This window comes from Columba livia, chromosome 3, assembly GCF_036013475.1.
Source record: "Columba livia isolate bColLiv1 breed racing homer chromosome 3, bColLiv1.pat.W.v2, whole genome shotgun sequence".
Classification (NCBI taxonomy): Eukaryota; Metazoa; Chordata; class Aves; order Columbiformes; family Columbidae; genus Columba; species Columba livia.
The window spans coordinates 26501794-26518387 of NC_088604.1; the positions used below are offsets into that span (position 1 = coordinate 26501794).

The 16594-nt window shown below is 37.3% G+C and overlaps 1 protein-coding gene across 1 annotated transcript in view; it reads right to left on the reverse strand.

The window, feature by feature from the left end:
• The window catches only part of COL21A1 (collagen type XXI alpha 1 chain), a 115097-nt gene that overhangs the window by 29849 nt on the left and 68654 nt on the right, over window positions 1–16594 (reverse strand). The gene's annotated exons all lie outside the window — the stretch shown is intronic.

The following is a 16594-nucleotide window of genomic DNA, read 5'->3' on the forward strand; positions in this document are numbered from 1 at the left end:
CATATGAAATAAGAAAAAGGGGTTGTAATTCCAGATTTTATTTTCTTTGTCTTTCCAGATAACTTTCTTTGTCTTTCCAGATAACTTTCCAGATAACTAAGCCAGGTCAATGGAGGAGTTTGCTTTAGTTGATGAGGACTGGGTTAGGGAGCAATTAAATAGTCTGGACATCCATAAATCCATGGGTCCAGATGGGATGCATCCGCGGGTGCTGAGGGAGCTGGCTGAAGTCATTGCTACACCGCTCTCCATCATCTTTGCCAAGTCTTGGGAAACAGGAGAGGTGCCTGAGGACTAGAGGAAAGCAAATGTCACTTCAGTCTTCAAAAAGGGCAGGAGGGAGGACCCGGGTAATTATAGACCGGTCAGCCTCACCTCTGTCCCTGGGAAAGTAATGGAACAGCTTATCCTTGGTGCCATCTCAAGGCATATGAAGGATAAGAGCATTATTAGGGGCAGTCAGCATGGCTTTAGTAAGGGTAAGTCATGCTTGACCAACCTCATAGCCTTTTATGAGAATGTAACAAGGTGGATGGATGATGGCAGAGCGGTGGATGTGGTCTACCTTGACTTGAGTAAGGCATTTGACACAGTCTCCCACAGCATCCTCACAGCTAAGTTGAGGAGGTGTGGTCTAGACAATAGAGTAGTGAGGTGGGTTGCAAACTGGCTTAAGGAGAGAAGCCAGAGAGTGGTAGTCAATGGTGCGGAGTCTAGTTGGAGGCCAGTATCTAGTGGAGTGCCTCAGGGGTCAGTACTGGGGCCAATATTATTCAATATATTCATTAACGATTTGGACGAGGGAATAGAGTGTACTATCAGCAAGTTTGCTGATGACACTAAGCTGGGAAGTGTGTCTGACACGCCAGAAGGCTGTGCTGCCATCCAGCGGGACCTGGACAGGCTGGAGAGTTGGGCGGGGAATAACCTAATGAAATTTAACAAGGGCAAGTGTAGAGTCCCGCATCTGGGCAGGAACAGCCCCAGGTTCCAGTATAGGTTGGGAAATTACATATTAGAGAGCAGTGTAGGGGAAAGGGACCTGGGGGTCCTGGTGGACAACAGGATGACCATGAGCCAGCACTGTGCCCTTGTGTCCAGGAAGGCCAATGGCATCCTGGGGTGTATTAGAAGGGGGGTGGCTAGTAGATCGAGAGAGGTCCTCCTTCCCCTCTACTCCGCCCTGGTGAGACCACATCTGGAATATTGTGTCCAGTTCTGGGCCCCTCAGTTCAAGAAGGACAGGGAACTGCTGGAGAGGGTCCAGCGTAGGGCAACGAAGATGATTAAGGGAGTGGAGCACCTCCCTTACAAAGAAAGGCTGAGGAAGCTGGGTCTCTTTAGTTTGGAGAAGAGGAGACTAAGGGGGGACCTCATTAATGTTTATAAATATATAAAGGGTGAGTGCCATGAGGATGGAGCCAGGCTCTTCTCGGTGGCAAACAATGATAGGACAAGGGGTAATGGGATCAAACTGGAACACAAGAGGTTCCGCTTAAATTTGAGAAAAAACTTCTTCTCAGTAAGGGTGACAGAGCACTGGAACAGGCTGCCCAGGGGGGTTGTGGAGTCTCCTTCCCTGGAGACATTCAAAACCCGCCTGGACATGTTCCTGTGCGACCTCACCTAGGTGTTCCTGCTCCAGCAGGGGGATTGGACTAGATGATCTTTTGAGGTCCCTTCCAATCCCAAACATACTGTGATACTGTGATACTGTGACTTCAGAACACCCAAAATCATGAATTTGTTTCTGTTGTGAAGACGAGCTTCAGCGATGACACTTATACAATCCTATATAAATATTCTATTTTACCCCCGCTTTAGCAATTTAAATAAATCTTCCATTCTTTGATAATACCTGGCAGGTATAATGGATTTGACTGTAAAAGGAACATGGTTTCACAATCCCTGGAAAATCTTTCGTGTAGCTTTCATTAATCATGAAGTTTTGTTTTGGACGTTATTAAGCAGCAGGACTTTTTTCCATGCAGACTCACAAAAAATCCATTAAATAAACTGCCTGAAGCCCTACATACAGATCAACTAGGTGTAAGCACTTTTATTTAAGCTACAAGCTACATTTCTCAAAATACTTTTCCCATTTTTTCTAGCTAGTATTACGGATTATCTGTACCTCCCTCAACTGGCTGCCAGCCCCAGTATGGAAAGCAGGAGTTTCTAGACTATAGATAATACATCAACGATCATAAAATTCTGTCTCTGGAAGATGCAAAAAATCTCCAAAAGCTACCCTGTAAACTGGTTTGCAGTCAATTTGCCAAGAAGATGGAGAAAGCATTACTATTAGTAGTTTTATTATTAGTATTATTATCTTATTACTATCATATTTTCTTAGGGTAGGTATACAAACTGTATTCTTTCAACATACTGCTTTAAATGGGCTCCTCACTGAATACAGCATATCTGCACTTATTTTGAAATGTGCTAAATAATTGATAAATACTCTGTAGGACAAATCATTGTGGAACATTTTTTCAAACCATCCATCCTTCTTTCAGCATCAAGATAAAAATACCTGAAATAAGACAATTTTTTCCTATTAAAAATGTTCATGATATTAAAAGTTACAATTAAAAAAATACTTTCTCTTTAAACAGTGAGACCTTCTGAAAAAATGAAAGAAGTAGTAAAATGTAAGGTAAGCACAGACCCTTTATTTCAGAGGTCATTATTCAGGGGAAAAAAAATCTACCAGCTTCTCTATTACTGTTGGTGAATATTGGTATATATTATGGTTAATTTTATGGCTTAAGATAGTATCTGCTTTCATATTTTATTTTATTATAAGGATGTTCAGTAAGGTTATTTTCCTGTGACTCTACCTTGTTTAAATTATATTATTTTTTTTTTAAATGGATCCATTGAATAACATTTAGAGACATTTGTTAAAAGATGCTTACATTCTAGGCTGTTGCCCATTTACACAACAAGAATTCAAACTGTATCCCTAATGATCATTCATAATTGAGGCAGTGAAACAAGCCTCACAAAAGACTGCCAGCAAGGCACTGAGAAACTCTAATCAGAGTTTCTGTCTTAAAAAGTCCATAGGTTTTTTAAGGAGTTTACCAGAATGGTGCTTATTTTGACACCACTCTTTCTTCAGCAGGGTAACTGTTAATCAGGGTCAGCTGAAGAATCAGATTTAAAACAGATAGAAGCTAAGACTGCTGATAAAAATACCGTTTTTATCTAGTGTATATGAGTTCTCTGAATTATGTTTCAATCAAATGGCTCCTTCCCCTCTGAAAAATCTGCAATTCTGATTCAGGGAAGACACTAAAGGACATTACAATAAATTATAGCAATAGAACAAGACTCACAAAAGATATCTGTCTACCCATATATATTCTCATGATCCCTTTAAACACCTGGAAAATACGACTATTTATGTATTACTGATCCTTACTTGAAAAGCGTACTTGGTGACACATGAGAGATTTACTAGAGGTATGCAAAAAAAGTACAAGTCAAGCCATAATTTGGATAAAAGTACAACAGTCCAGATACTTTTAAAAATATTACTACAAATCCCTGATAATCCTAATAGACTGAAAGATGCAAACCCAATTTGGATATGGATAAAACTTTCTACTGGAGAAAGTAGGAAACTATATGTTAAAGAAATTCAAAGAAGTTGTATCTGCTAATACTGAGTACTTGGGATTCATGGAAAAAAAATGGGCTAAACACAAAGAAGCATTCCCACAGCTATGAGCACCCATTGGACTAGCATAGCAGCTTTAAATTAAATGCAGGAAAGGAAAAAGCATTACCAAGATCTTTGCAGTTATTAGATGAGAGTTTGCAAACTCCTTTTTTTTGGCAAATCAGTTATTAAAAATAAAACACGCATACATTAAATGTGGAACACAGTGACCCCTGTTGCATTGCCAACAACACAGAGCTTGGAAAACTATAGTTTGAAAGCTGGAAAGAGTAATAGTAAATGGAATCTGTGTATATCCTGTCACAGGCTGAAACTGGTGTCACGGTTTCTTGTAAACCACCCTTCAAAATAATATGAGTAACAGACTCATCAAATCATTGAGGATCCAAAGGTGGCCACACAAAACCTGAGTCCTTGGCTGTGCAGGTGACAGGGCGATGTCCTCCCCCTGCCTGCCATGCCAGGCACCATCTCCAAGGACTCTGCAAACCAACATCCACTCTGCTGAAAAAGTTTAGACTGACTTCTAACAGCTGACAAACTGACCCATTTTTGACACTTACATACAAGCACGCTGATATTCAAGCAGTTATTTGCCTTCAAAATGCTTTAAAATTTCTCCACTGTCTAAATTATGGAGAAAAGCTCATGTTGGGTCACACAGCTTGAGCACCTTGCACACATCAGACAGCAGAGTGTCCTCGAAGGGCACTGCCTGCTGCTCTGCTCCTTGCACCCCACGCATCCAGCTGTCCAACGCTACAAGAATCACAGTTCTGGTCACACAAGTCACAATGATGCAGAAAAATGCAATTTTCAGCCATTCCCCTTTCCCTTAGTTAAGGAGCCACTCAGCTAAATTCACAGTCAGCAGGTTTAACAACAATCATGCATTTTTTTCCATATGGTGCATACCGTGAAAATTGTCACAGGATGTAGCAAATGAAAACAGTAAAACTGTGTTCCAAAAGGGACTGTAAAATTACTAGAAAATTGGTCCGTTGCTGGCTATTAAGTAGGATGGGCCAGCACGCATTTTTGGCTAAGGAAGTCCCAAAAGCTCTGACAGACAGAATCTGGCAGTAAATAACAGGAGAAAAATAGAAATCATTTTTCTACATAATCCTATTCATTGTCAGAGAAAAAGTTCAGTGATAATTCCTTTACTCTCAGTCTGCTTGGCAGCTTTTGTGTTTAAGAAATAGCTAAGAAAAAGTTGGTGCAGGGAATGGGATCAAACCCTTCCAGAGCACAAAGGAGGAAAATCACACCTTGACTCATGCAGCAATCACTAAGACTAAATTTAATTACTCAAACTAATTAGTAAAGCAAAAGTTCTTGAATGGGTTAGTATTTCTGTAGTACATTTCTTCATTCTTGGTCTTAGTGGATCTGATAATCTTGGTTTTGCTGGCCCTATAGTAAGTTTTTCCATATTGGTCCAATGATTAAAATGTGTCAAAATCCTAAAGTCAATTGTTTTGAAGCTTGACCTAAGAATAGGATCCCATAGGCACTGCATTCCTTGTCCTTCATTAGCTCAGAGTACTATTTGATTTGCAGTATTTAATGTTTTTAGAACAATGTCTAAGCACAAATATACAATATTTTTAAATTACCTATCTGAAAAGAAACAAATACTGGTTATAAAATACATAATAATTAAGCCCTCCAACAAAACAACGTGTGGTATAAATGAAAAATTAAGTATTTGAATAATGGGTTTGTTTTTTTTCCAGTTTGCAAAGGATAGGTCTTAAACCATCATGGCATTTTAATCTTAGCAGAAACATTAAATAAACCTTCCAAATGGATTCAAATTCACTTTGAATAAAGATTTAGTTTTTTGTTTTGTTATGTATGGGAAGCCAGCCTGTATCCAGACAAGAATTTCCATAGCTTCTATTCACTGCAATTTTAATATTATAAGAAAAATGAATACACTAACTGCACGAAATTTCCCCAAATTTGCTAGCACTGTATCTACCTGAGTGCCTGAGACCTGAGTACCAACTTCTCAACTTCAGGCTTCAAGCATTTTGTGGACACAGACTGTCACCATTGCTTCCCGAAGAGAGGTGAAACCAACTGTTCTCAGTGACAAAACTATCTTTATTACCTTCTTTAAATTAGAATATTGAGTATAAGCAAAACTAATGTGGTTTCTCCGATGAAAGGATTTTTAAGGCTGACAAATACTGCAGATCATCCTTATTTAACTTTACTGATAATGTATCATTTCCTATTTCTACAGTTCAAAGTATGAGACAATACTTTCAACAACTGGCATGACCCAAACTGAGCATTTTGCAGAAGAAAAGTGCAATGCTATTGATCACGAAGGACACATGGAAAAAGCATAACAAGAAATTAGTTAGCCTGACAGCCCAGCTACCACTTGTACACAAAAATAACAAAGAAGCCCTGCTTTAAGTTGTTTGCTTGTTTCTTTCCTACCACATTTTCTGAAGGGTTCAATTCAACTAATCTAGAAGTCTAAACTGCCTCAGACAGTTAAAAGAAATAGGCAACTTCTGCAGAAAATGACCCTTTCTATTTCAGACAAGTATTTCATGATGGGATTAATAATCCTATGCAGATATTAGTTTCTTATCGGAGAACAACTGTAACACAGAGATGGACTAAATATGTCTCCTTGACGAGTTGAGATGAAATAAAAATCATTCTGGACAATTATCAGAGTACAGACTGCAGATTAGATGCCCAGATGCAGCACCTAGAGCCCTGAAGGAGTTACAGCTCAGCTGCTTCATATCACCACCCTGACCACTGTTCTCGAGGAGGCTGTAACTCAGAACTTCTGAGGACACAGGTACAGCAAATCTTCTCTCTGGCTCATCCCATATGTTGAAGAATGATGACCAGCAAGAAAACCAGCTACCCTGTTACTACCCTGTTGAAGCTGGATCAGAAGATGGAAAGTCAAACATCCTTTCGGTAATCCTCTTTCTACTTGTGGTTCAGTAACTCACCATAAACATGTTGAGAAGCACAGAACAGAACAACAATGTGTAAATTAAATAACTGAAATAATAAATATTTATGGCTGCTACATTCTGAGTGTCTTCTTCATTCATAGCAATCAGCTGAGGGAAGTTTCTGTTTGGTTTTCAGAGTCACTGGAAACTCCAGCAGATATCTACCTAAGCTGTAAATCAAAATGTTAATTCCTACCATTCATAGTTCATTAGAAAAGGAAGACAGAAATACTTTGGGGATGACAAAGGCATTCAGATGTTCCTTTTCTGGATTATTCTCTAGCATGAACATTAACAGACACAACTCATATCAAGAAGAGAGCGCTTTCCCTAGAAACCCAAAACACTACGTACCTGTGTTCTATGGAACAATATTCAAATATAACTAGGAATTTGTCCTTAAGCAATTCTACTAAAATTCAAGTCAAACTTTATATTATTAATATGCCAAAATGCAATGGCACAAACCAGTGACAATCAAGAATGTGTGTGCCTAAAAATGAAATATGAAATTGCACACACAAACAGAAATTGCAGTATGGAGGATTAGCTCCTAATGGCAAGGCCTGTGACTATGTGCAATTACCAATGTACAGTTTAAAAAACTTTGTCTGTATTTTGCATTTATACACCATAAACGTGGAGAAAAAAACCAAAACCCACACACTCTGCTTTTATTCACCATAAATGGTATTCTTAGAGCCAAAATTTTGTTGTCTGGCAAATATTTAAAGACTTAAAACCTTTCTATTTTGCAGCATATGCTAAAATAATGCCAAAAAGTCCAGATCTATCTTGATTTTCCATAGCTTGCTTCTGAGATCTGACAAAATGAAAAACCCCAGTAACCACAGTGCTTAGGGACTTCCCACTTAGGACTGGCACATATTAATTACATATTCATGCATTTCGCAGTCTAACATAGTCCAACATACATGACACTTTCCGTGTGATTGAACACAGCTGCTGAGCAATAACCTTGAACACAGTTGCTGTAAATTACAGGTGAAAGCAATGTAAAAACTACATTCTTATTTTTAATCTGGTAAACTAAATTATTATGTTATATCCCTTGTATTTTTGCATAAAATCTACTGTCTAAATGACAAATTATTGTTACTAAAAATGTTTTTAATTCTATTAGTATAGATACTAGCAACTGAGGAATTTTATTTCCTACCTCTGTAATATGTGCGAGACCAGAAACTTAGTATAGACAAATACTCAAATAAGAAACCTGTCATTGCTGCAAAATATTTAAACACAAATAGAAAAAATATCTTGCATATCACTTACTTGTAACTCCTCTGCCTCAATCAACAAATGGGATGTTTAGTTCACTAGTTCCAAAATATTTTCTCCTTTACAAAATAACTTTTCTCCATTTTTTACTCTTTCTTTCAAGAAACTGCAAAAACGTTACTTCAATTATTTCAAATACTTTATCATATCATATTTTGGTTAAAAGGTGACTAAATCTTTGGCTGTCAGAAGTTCATTCAAATTCTTAAGTATTTCACTATGCATATATGTATTTTTCTGATGCTAGGCATAACGTTTCTGTTGAGGAAAATACAAAATCCATTTTGTTAAAGATGTAATTTCTAATGCGTTATCTATATTACTGAATGATTTGCTAGTGTCTTGAAGTGTTCCTTGAAAACTGTGTGAGTTAAGAAGAAAACTATAAGGCAAGAATAACGGAGAGATGTTGCCATTTCAAGATGAATCAGCACATTGCTTACTGGACAGATAAAACTTTTCTGGCATGAAAATGGCAGACATCAGCCCAATACACAATATACACCAGTCCAAACATTCTCTTCAAGTATCTCCTACTTCAGAAAACCCTTTCTTGGATGTATGAAACATAGATGTATACAACTTTCAAGATCTTTAGTGGTCATTCTCTTCTCAGCAGGGTAAATCAACCCACTATGCCTGGAAAGTATTAGATCAGATCAAATTATATGAAACATGTAAGCAAACACGTAATTTCATAAACTTACAAGGAGAGTAAAGAACGATTCAAGAACTGGACTTTCTAATTCATATCAACTACCCAGACAGAGCCACACTGGATTCACATACACACAGAGAGATTATATAGTTCTAATTATTTACTCTAAGACAATTCAGTAACAAATCACATTTTTAACTGACATTCGGGAGTAAAGAAATTTCTGAAAAAGAATACAAGAACAATTTAGAGTTGTGTAGATCTGTCCATTCAACTCCTCAAAAATCTCCACTTGCTCAAGTCAGTAATTTTTTAGAATATTTTTTCGGTCCAATCAGTAATATATTAGCTAATATACTCAAAATGTGTGTGCATCATTTGCTCAAAATAACATAAATCATCAGAAATGCTTTCCAATAATAATCAGTTATAGGAAACTGAATTTTTCCCACTTAAAAATACAGTAAAAGTCATATTATATAGCTATGACATTCAAATACTGATAAACGATCTTTACAGGAAGGCCCACTGCAATACTAATACTAAGAAAATCTAATTTCTGGTGCTCAGAAAAAAGGTGATGTTTGTAAGCATGTGCATACTGCAGTCTCTGCAACTGATGTGAAGATCTCCAGTCTCCTAAATGTACAAGCATTTAAAGGAGCAAACATTTATATGTATTTTGAGTAATATTATCACAAGAGGGGACATCTGATGTGCACTGTATACAACCATACTGCCAAGTTGATTCACTCTTAGTTTCATACCAGCTCTTTAGACTTCATCTTAGCCAAGCTGAGAACATGACAGCTGGAGGCTGAAGCTGGACTATGAAGTGAATATGATCATTCCCTCTGTGGGAAAAGCCACAGGTGGAACAATGTGGTTTAAGACAAGAGGAAATGGCCTGAAGTTGTGCCAGGGAAGGTTCGGATTGGATATTGGGAAAAAATTTCCTCATGGAAAGGGTTGTAAAGCACTGGAACAGGTTTCCCAGGGAGGTGGTGGAGTCACCATCCCTGGAGGTGTTGAAAAGATGTATAGAGGAGGCTCTTAGGGACATGGTTTAGCGCTAGATTTAGGTTATGATTGGACTCAATGATCTTAAGGGTTTCTTCCAACCAAAAGGATTCTATGTGTTTCACAGCTCTTACTCTACAGGCAGTAGCAGTTTATGCCAAAGCACTTCATCTGGGAACTAAAGCTCACTTTCTAGTACAGATAACTTATAATATCAAGTTTAAAGTCTCTACGTGAACATTTCCAGTAAATACTCAAAATTATTTTCATGCATAGAAGAAATTTCAATCTTAAATAGAGTTTATGGTTTTGTGTATAAGCAGGCCTAGTTCATTCGAGTCATCTTTGGAATACAAATAAATAAGTGCTACCACTAATCTCGTGCTTAGAAGATAGTTACTGCACTCTTTAACAAAGCTGCACCTTACAATGTTTGCTGCAGGACAATGCTTTCAGAGTCATGCCATTTTAACAGAATTTTTAAATTTATACAAGATTAACAAATTATTAAGAGACATTTTATCAAATGACAAGCACCGGTTTATTGTAATACAGCTCAGCAAGTCAGTAGGGAGATTTTTAGTTGGTACAACGTATTAGTCAGAGGTACTTCTATCACTATGCTTACAAACTAGCTGCAGTGGAGGAGGAATGCTGGTATGTAACGTATCAGCACATGAATTACTTTAAAAAGTGCCAGCATCACCATAAAAAGGTCACTACAGCATACAAGCATAAACCAGGCTACTCTCGGTATTATTTATAACTATAGCACACACCATTCATGTCCATAATAGGTTTACAGCTACAGTTCCTTTTGTATTTCCTTACATCTTTTAAGAAAATGCCTTTGTTAACGTTGCATCTATAAGACAGCCTTAAAGAACTGGCAGCAAGTTATGCAACCTTTTCTCCACTTGATTTTCCAAAGTTATCAAATTTGAAATGGTACTAACTGAAAAATCAAAAAATAATATTTTTCAAAGTCTCTGTAGACAAAAGAAAAATAAGAAGATACTATATAATTATAGAAAACTAATACAATTAATGTAATTACATAGTATATGAAGACAGAAATTTAGAAATTAGAAATCATGAGGAACAGACAGAAATTAAGAATTAGATGAGAGACAACTGTTAATTTTACAACTTAGAAAATCAGGCATTATTTTCCAAGTTGCCTTAGGTCAGTTGGTCCAAGTTTATTACAGCATTTACTGTGGCCCAAGTCCAGACTGAATTCAATGGGAATCTTTCCATTGATTTCAATAGGCTTTGGATCAGCAACTATGCTGTCACATCTTATATCATTTTTGTCAACTGGGAATAACAGAGTAGTTCAGACTAGTCTGCCTGAAGTTCCAGAGGTCTTTAATTACCTGTTTCTTTATATTCTCATATTTATCTTAATAGCAATTAATTCTGCTGAAAATGTACTATGGAATGAATTTAGTTAAAATAATGTGTCAGTAAGAATGAAGAAGACAACCTAGATTGCAAATGAAGTCTGTTAAAAATATGTACACCTAAAGTGGACCTTAAAGTTATAACTGACAGGAAAACCTGCTTTCAGTCTAAAAAATGTGGTTGAGCTTACAGCAAGCACTATGTAATTAAAGAACTATTCCTGAAAGTATTGTGCTGTCAAAGCTGTCATTTCCCCCTTCCTCAAGTGGGAAGAAAACTAACGAAGTCTGTTATAGTAGCTCCAGGAATCAGAAAATCATCAGCAAGACACTGCCCTGACTACTCCAACAATTCAGAAATTAGAAGAAATAAAGAGAAACAATCACTTAAAAAACTACTTCAACTAACCAAACCTATTTCTAAAGAAATAATGATGGATGGCATATGCCTACCAAAGTCTTACTGCATCAGCTCTTTATGCAGAAAAAAAACACCCCAGGTCAAAGTCAAAATTTTCTACACAGAAATAAGGTATTCTTTTGTGACACACAAGACATCAACTTTAGAACAAATGCTAGTCCTTACTTCCCCTATGACTGTAATGCTGGTACCTTAGAAAGCAGGCCATCAGTGTTCAGAGTTCAGCTGCTACTACGGAGGATTAGTGGAAAAGCATGAATATTAGACTTGAAGCTAAGAATGTTGATAGATTCACAGCAACCAGTTTGCCGAGCCTCTTGATCACTCTTCTCTTAAAGACCGACAGGAAATAATTTATTCTAAATATATTACTTATACAGAGAGCAGTATTTTATAGAAGAGCCTACTTCAAGGCAATATAAAACTTGAGTATTTAGTACTCTGTGAAACATTTTCATATGTATTAAATCTACAAACACATGAACTTTTGAGCACTGGATATACAACAGTATTTTTATGCTTTAATTTACTGAGAGATTAGAAATTGAAATATAACAATAATCAGACCAGATGCATTAAAAAGAAACTAGGTAACATTTACAGAAATAAAGATATTTTTCACATGGCCTACTGCATAGATAGAGTATAGAGATTTTAGGCTTGTTTCTAACTGAAGTATTTCGTAACTCAGTATATAAATGCAGATATAAATGTTGAGTAAACAGCATCTTATTAACTAAAACTGGTACAAAGCAACATAACATCAACAAAATGTGCGTCAAGCAAAGCATATCACTGCGATCACTGAAAAACACACTTGTGCATATGTGTGGTGTTAAGTTTTTCACTTCCACTTCTCAGCCAGCATTCAGCATCTGTTTCAGTCAACAATACCACACTGCACTGCTCCTTCTATTTGTGAAACAGGAAGACACATATGATGCTGCATCCTCAAATATGGTTGTTATCAGAAATGACTCTGCAAATACACTTGATAAATACGACCACGAAAAGCACAAAATCCGAGCTATTTTATTGAAGTTGAATAGTAGCTTTCCTTCTAAACAGACTAGCATAGCTGCTACACTCCACTGTCTATTGCAAAGGTTTTGACTGTGAATTTTAATTTTCCTTTGATTAATAGCTTGAAACAATTACCAAGCTTTCTATTATTCACAGTCCCATTCTATTCCACAGGTAACTGTCTGCTCTCCCTCTCATATGTTCCACCTAACTTAACCAAGTTAAATGTACAGAAATCATTTAAAATTACCTTCTGATTCTGAACACCTAAAAATTTGCCCATCTCATCTAACTGCATTAGATAATCTTATAGAAGATGTTCCTCTTCACACATCATTAATTCGTGTCATGTTTTTCACTCAAATATAGTGGTGGTGCTGTTAATATTTCTCTCCTCAGTGATTCTCATGAAAATGTACTCATGGCTAGAGGCATAAAAGGATACAAGTAAAGTGAAAGAAAAATTTGTTGCAGCAGGCAAAGAGATGTAAAACATCATTTTTCAGAGTTAACTCCATTCTCAAAATAGTTATATATGTCAATTTATGAAATGACAGGGATATAATATGTGCAAAGCTGTACTGAAGAAGAAAGTTCACTAGAATCAGCTAATTTATGTTTTGATAAGTAAACATCATGACTTCATATATTATTATTATGATTGGCTGCCAGGCATTTGTTCCAAGAAGAGGATCTCTAAGGAATTTTGTGAGTATACAGACAACACAGTTGTTAGTAGTTGTGTGTTTTGTGCCTGCTGTTTTCATAGTGCAAGAGAGCCAAGAGAGGCAACACTGAACACAAGACTACTTAACAAGGCATCTTGCCTCAAGGTGTTGCATTCTAAAGGTTCCACTAAAACCATTTGCTTGTAAGGAAGAGATCTGCAAAACTATGTAATAAGGGAGCGGAGGGAATATTACATGGTACACAGAAGAAAAAAAAAACACGAAAAAATATTTTGTTCTGCATACTACCATGTAACTAAGGGAGGAATTTTCCTTCCTTGGTTCCTGTTTCTATTAATCTCAGTATGGCTACAGATGCAGAAGAATTACATTAACTTTAGGTTTGCTTTCCAAATATACAGGGTACATGGCTATAAAAGATTTCTGTTTTATGAAGAAAAATACAGCAACTTCTGTTGGAGATTTCTATATCTTCAATGTATCCTGAACATGTTTCAAGAAGAATTCTGCTACCATGCATTGATCTAGATCTGGCCTTCCTGATGCAGTTTTAAGAGATCAACAGCTAAACGAGGAGTAGAGAAACAACAGTGGGAGTCAGGTCAGCGGCTGAAAGCCACATTATGCTGCTATCGCTGGCACAAACAAAGGCCATATCTGAGGTCTTGTGATGTGACCTAAATATTAAGGGCAAATTCTAGCATTTTAAGTGGTTGCAGCTGAAAAATATGATTTCTGGAGAGTAAACATGAGCAGTCACAAATGTTCAGACATATTACTTGTGGCAGGGCAGCACATGTTAGGCCTAGAGGAGTGCTGTAAGTGTCCTGCCAGCTTCACCCTCAAGCACTCACTTCAGAGCTCCCATCTGCACGACTGTAAACACAAGAAGTCTAACACGGCTTCCACTGAAACCAAACCCTGACAGAACTCTACCTATGTTAAAAACAACAGCCAGACTGAAACTAAGCTCAAATAAATACTGATTTATTCTTTCAGACAGTTGGCCCTCCAAAATAACATATTTCTCAAAACAGCCTGTCATCAGTAAGACACATGACCAGCTGTTAAACTATCAAAGTGACAGCATGACTGCACTTGGAGCATGGCTTATTTTTTTCATCAGTAAAATGAGCTTGATTACTAGTTTTACTAAATGTTGTCTAAATTATTCTGTCCATACTGTCAAATGTTTTTCTAACATAGAGTGGGTAGGATTGGGATGGCCTGCCTTCAGTTCCAAATAGCACTATTGAGGGAAAACAACAACATCACTTGGAATTATTTACTTAGCTTTACAACCTACATTTTCCTGTTCATAAATTTGGGGATTAATAAGAGTAATAATGCACCAGAAAGTATATTGTCCAGAAATTAACCACGCCTCAGAGGCTGGAGGCAATGGGAGTTCAGTTCAGCTGTGCTCTCCATCCTTGACAGTTGCCTTTTAGATGTTGTCTCAAGATGCATTCATTTCGCAACCATTCTCTTTTTATTTGCTAAAGTAAGAGGGATCGTAAGATGACTATTTTTAAAAAGACCAACGTAACAAATTACACCATGTCTAACACTAAGGTGGCTGAATGGAAGAAAGAAAGCTTGTTTGCATGTATGCGTGGGTGGGGTATCCATGCAACGTGCTGAGCTGTCCCAAGGCCACAGTTGCAGCTGGCTGGTTAATGGTACGGAGAGAAACAGTTTCAACAGTATCATCCAAGGCCCATCTTGAGCTTAGGCAGCCTATCTGGGTATCATGGGGAGGGCAGAGCAGAGTTTCATCCCTCTCTCCCACATCAGTACCCTAACTATTAGGGTATCCCACCAGAGAAGACCACACTGAATTACACAGAAGAAGGAGCGGAGGCGCTTACGTGTTATACATCAGATACATGTCAGAGGAACAACAGAAATGACAGAAGCAATAAATTGCACAAGACATCCCTCACAGCTCACACTATCCAGCTCCCTTTCCATCAGATGAAGCCCAACTACCCTCTACTTCAGGGTGTCAAACTTATTTTCACCTGGAGCCACATCAGCCTCATGGTTGCCTTCAAAGTGCTGAATGTAATTTTAGGACTGTATAAACGTAGCTTGAAAGCAGAGCTCACATATCCCGTGGCTGAGGATAGCTCTCATTTTGCACAGCCCAAGCAAACACTTTTACCACAAAGCTGCTGCACAGAAATGCCCTTTGCTCCTTCTCCAGGCTCTGACTAGATGGGAGCACTGTGTTTCCACATCCACTCTGGTGCTACACCAGCAAGAGGCAGATAAGCAGGTATGACTTGGTGTCATCCATTTCCTACTTGTTACCTTAAAGCAATTTCCTGATCAGCATGTAGATGCTCTGCTCTTCAGAAGAACCTCCACAGACTACAAATCAAGCATACAGTGCAGTCTGGCTTGCCCTCTTAGGATCGTGTACGTCTTTTGAAGTTGTTTATACATTGGAAGTCTTCCTCTACATTATTCTATGGTGATCTTAAAAGGGTTCGTAGTAATTTTACTGTCTTAAATTTGCGACTTAATTTCTCTTTACAGCAGAAGTATAGGACTTAAGTGATAAGTTTACATTGCTGTTTAAAATGTTATATTGTGAAGCATTTACATTAATTTTAAACCAAAATACATTTCTTTAGTAGATATAGGTCAGACTCAACCAAAGCTATCAGATCGGAAAGAGAGCTATTAAAGCATTAAATACTTAGTTTTCCCTAGGTCAGAAATGCTTTCTCCTTCATTTTTAAATTAATTTTTTTTTAATCACCATGACTAGCATTATTCCTAAAAACAAAAAGAGACAAACCAAGGCTAGGGAAAATAACAGAAGTCTTGTTACTATCTATCTCAACACATTTGTAATAGTGTACTATCAGATATACAAAAACCTTGTCACTTCCATTTTATGGTTTCTAATTAACATCCACTTTTAGTCTTTCTTACACCTGAAGATACCATAGACTGTAAAAGGTCAATGCATCTCACAGTTCTTTGGGGCAGAAAAATAGCAAAAAAGAATGCCAAGTAAGGAATTATGTGAGTTCTTGACTTAATTCAGCCAAGTGGGAAGAAAGTCTCTTGGGAATGACTGACCAGTGTTTTGCAGTCTACTCACAGTGTTTTTTTCAGTTTTTGGTGAATACATAAAATATCTAAATGAAAGACCTTAAGAATTTTTTGGCTAGAAGCATTATTTCCATCTCCTAGTTGCCCAAACTCTCTACCAGATTTCAGTACCATGCAACACATATTGCCTCTTGGTATTACATTCAATACCACAAAAATTCCAGAACGTATAAAGCTGTACCTCCTGATTTGACAATTCAAAATATAATTCAGAATGTAATTAGTCTGGAAGGCAGTGTTCCACCAAGTGAGCTCC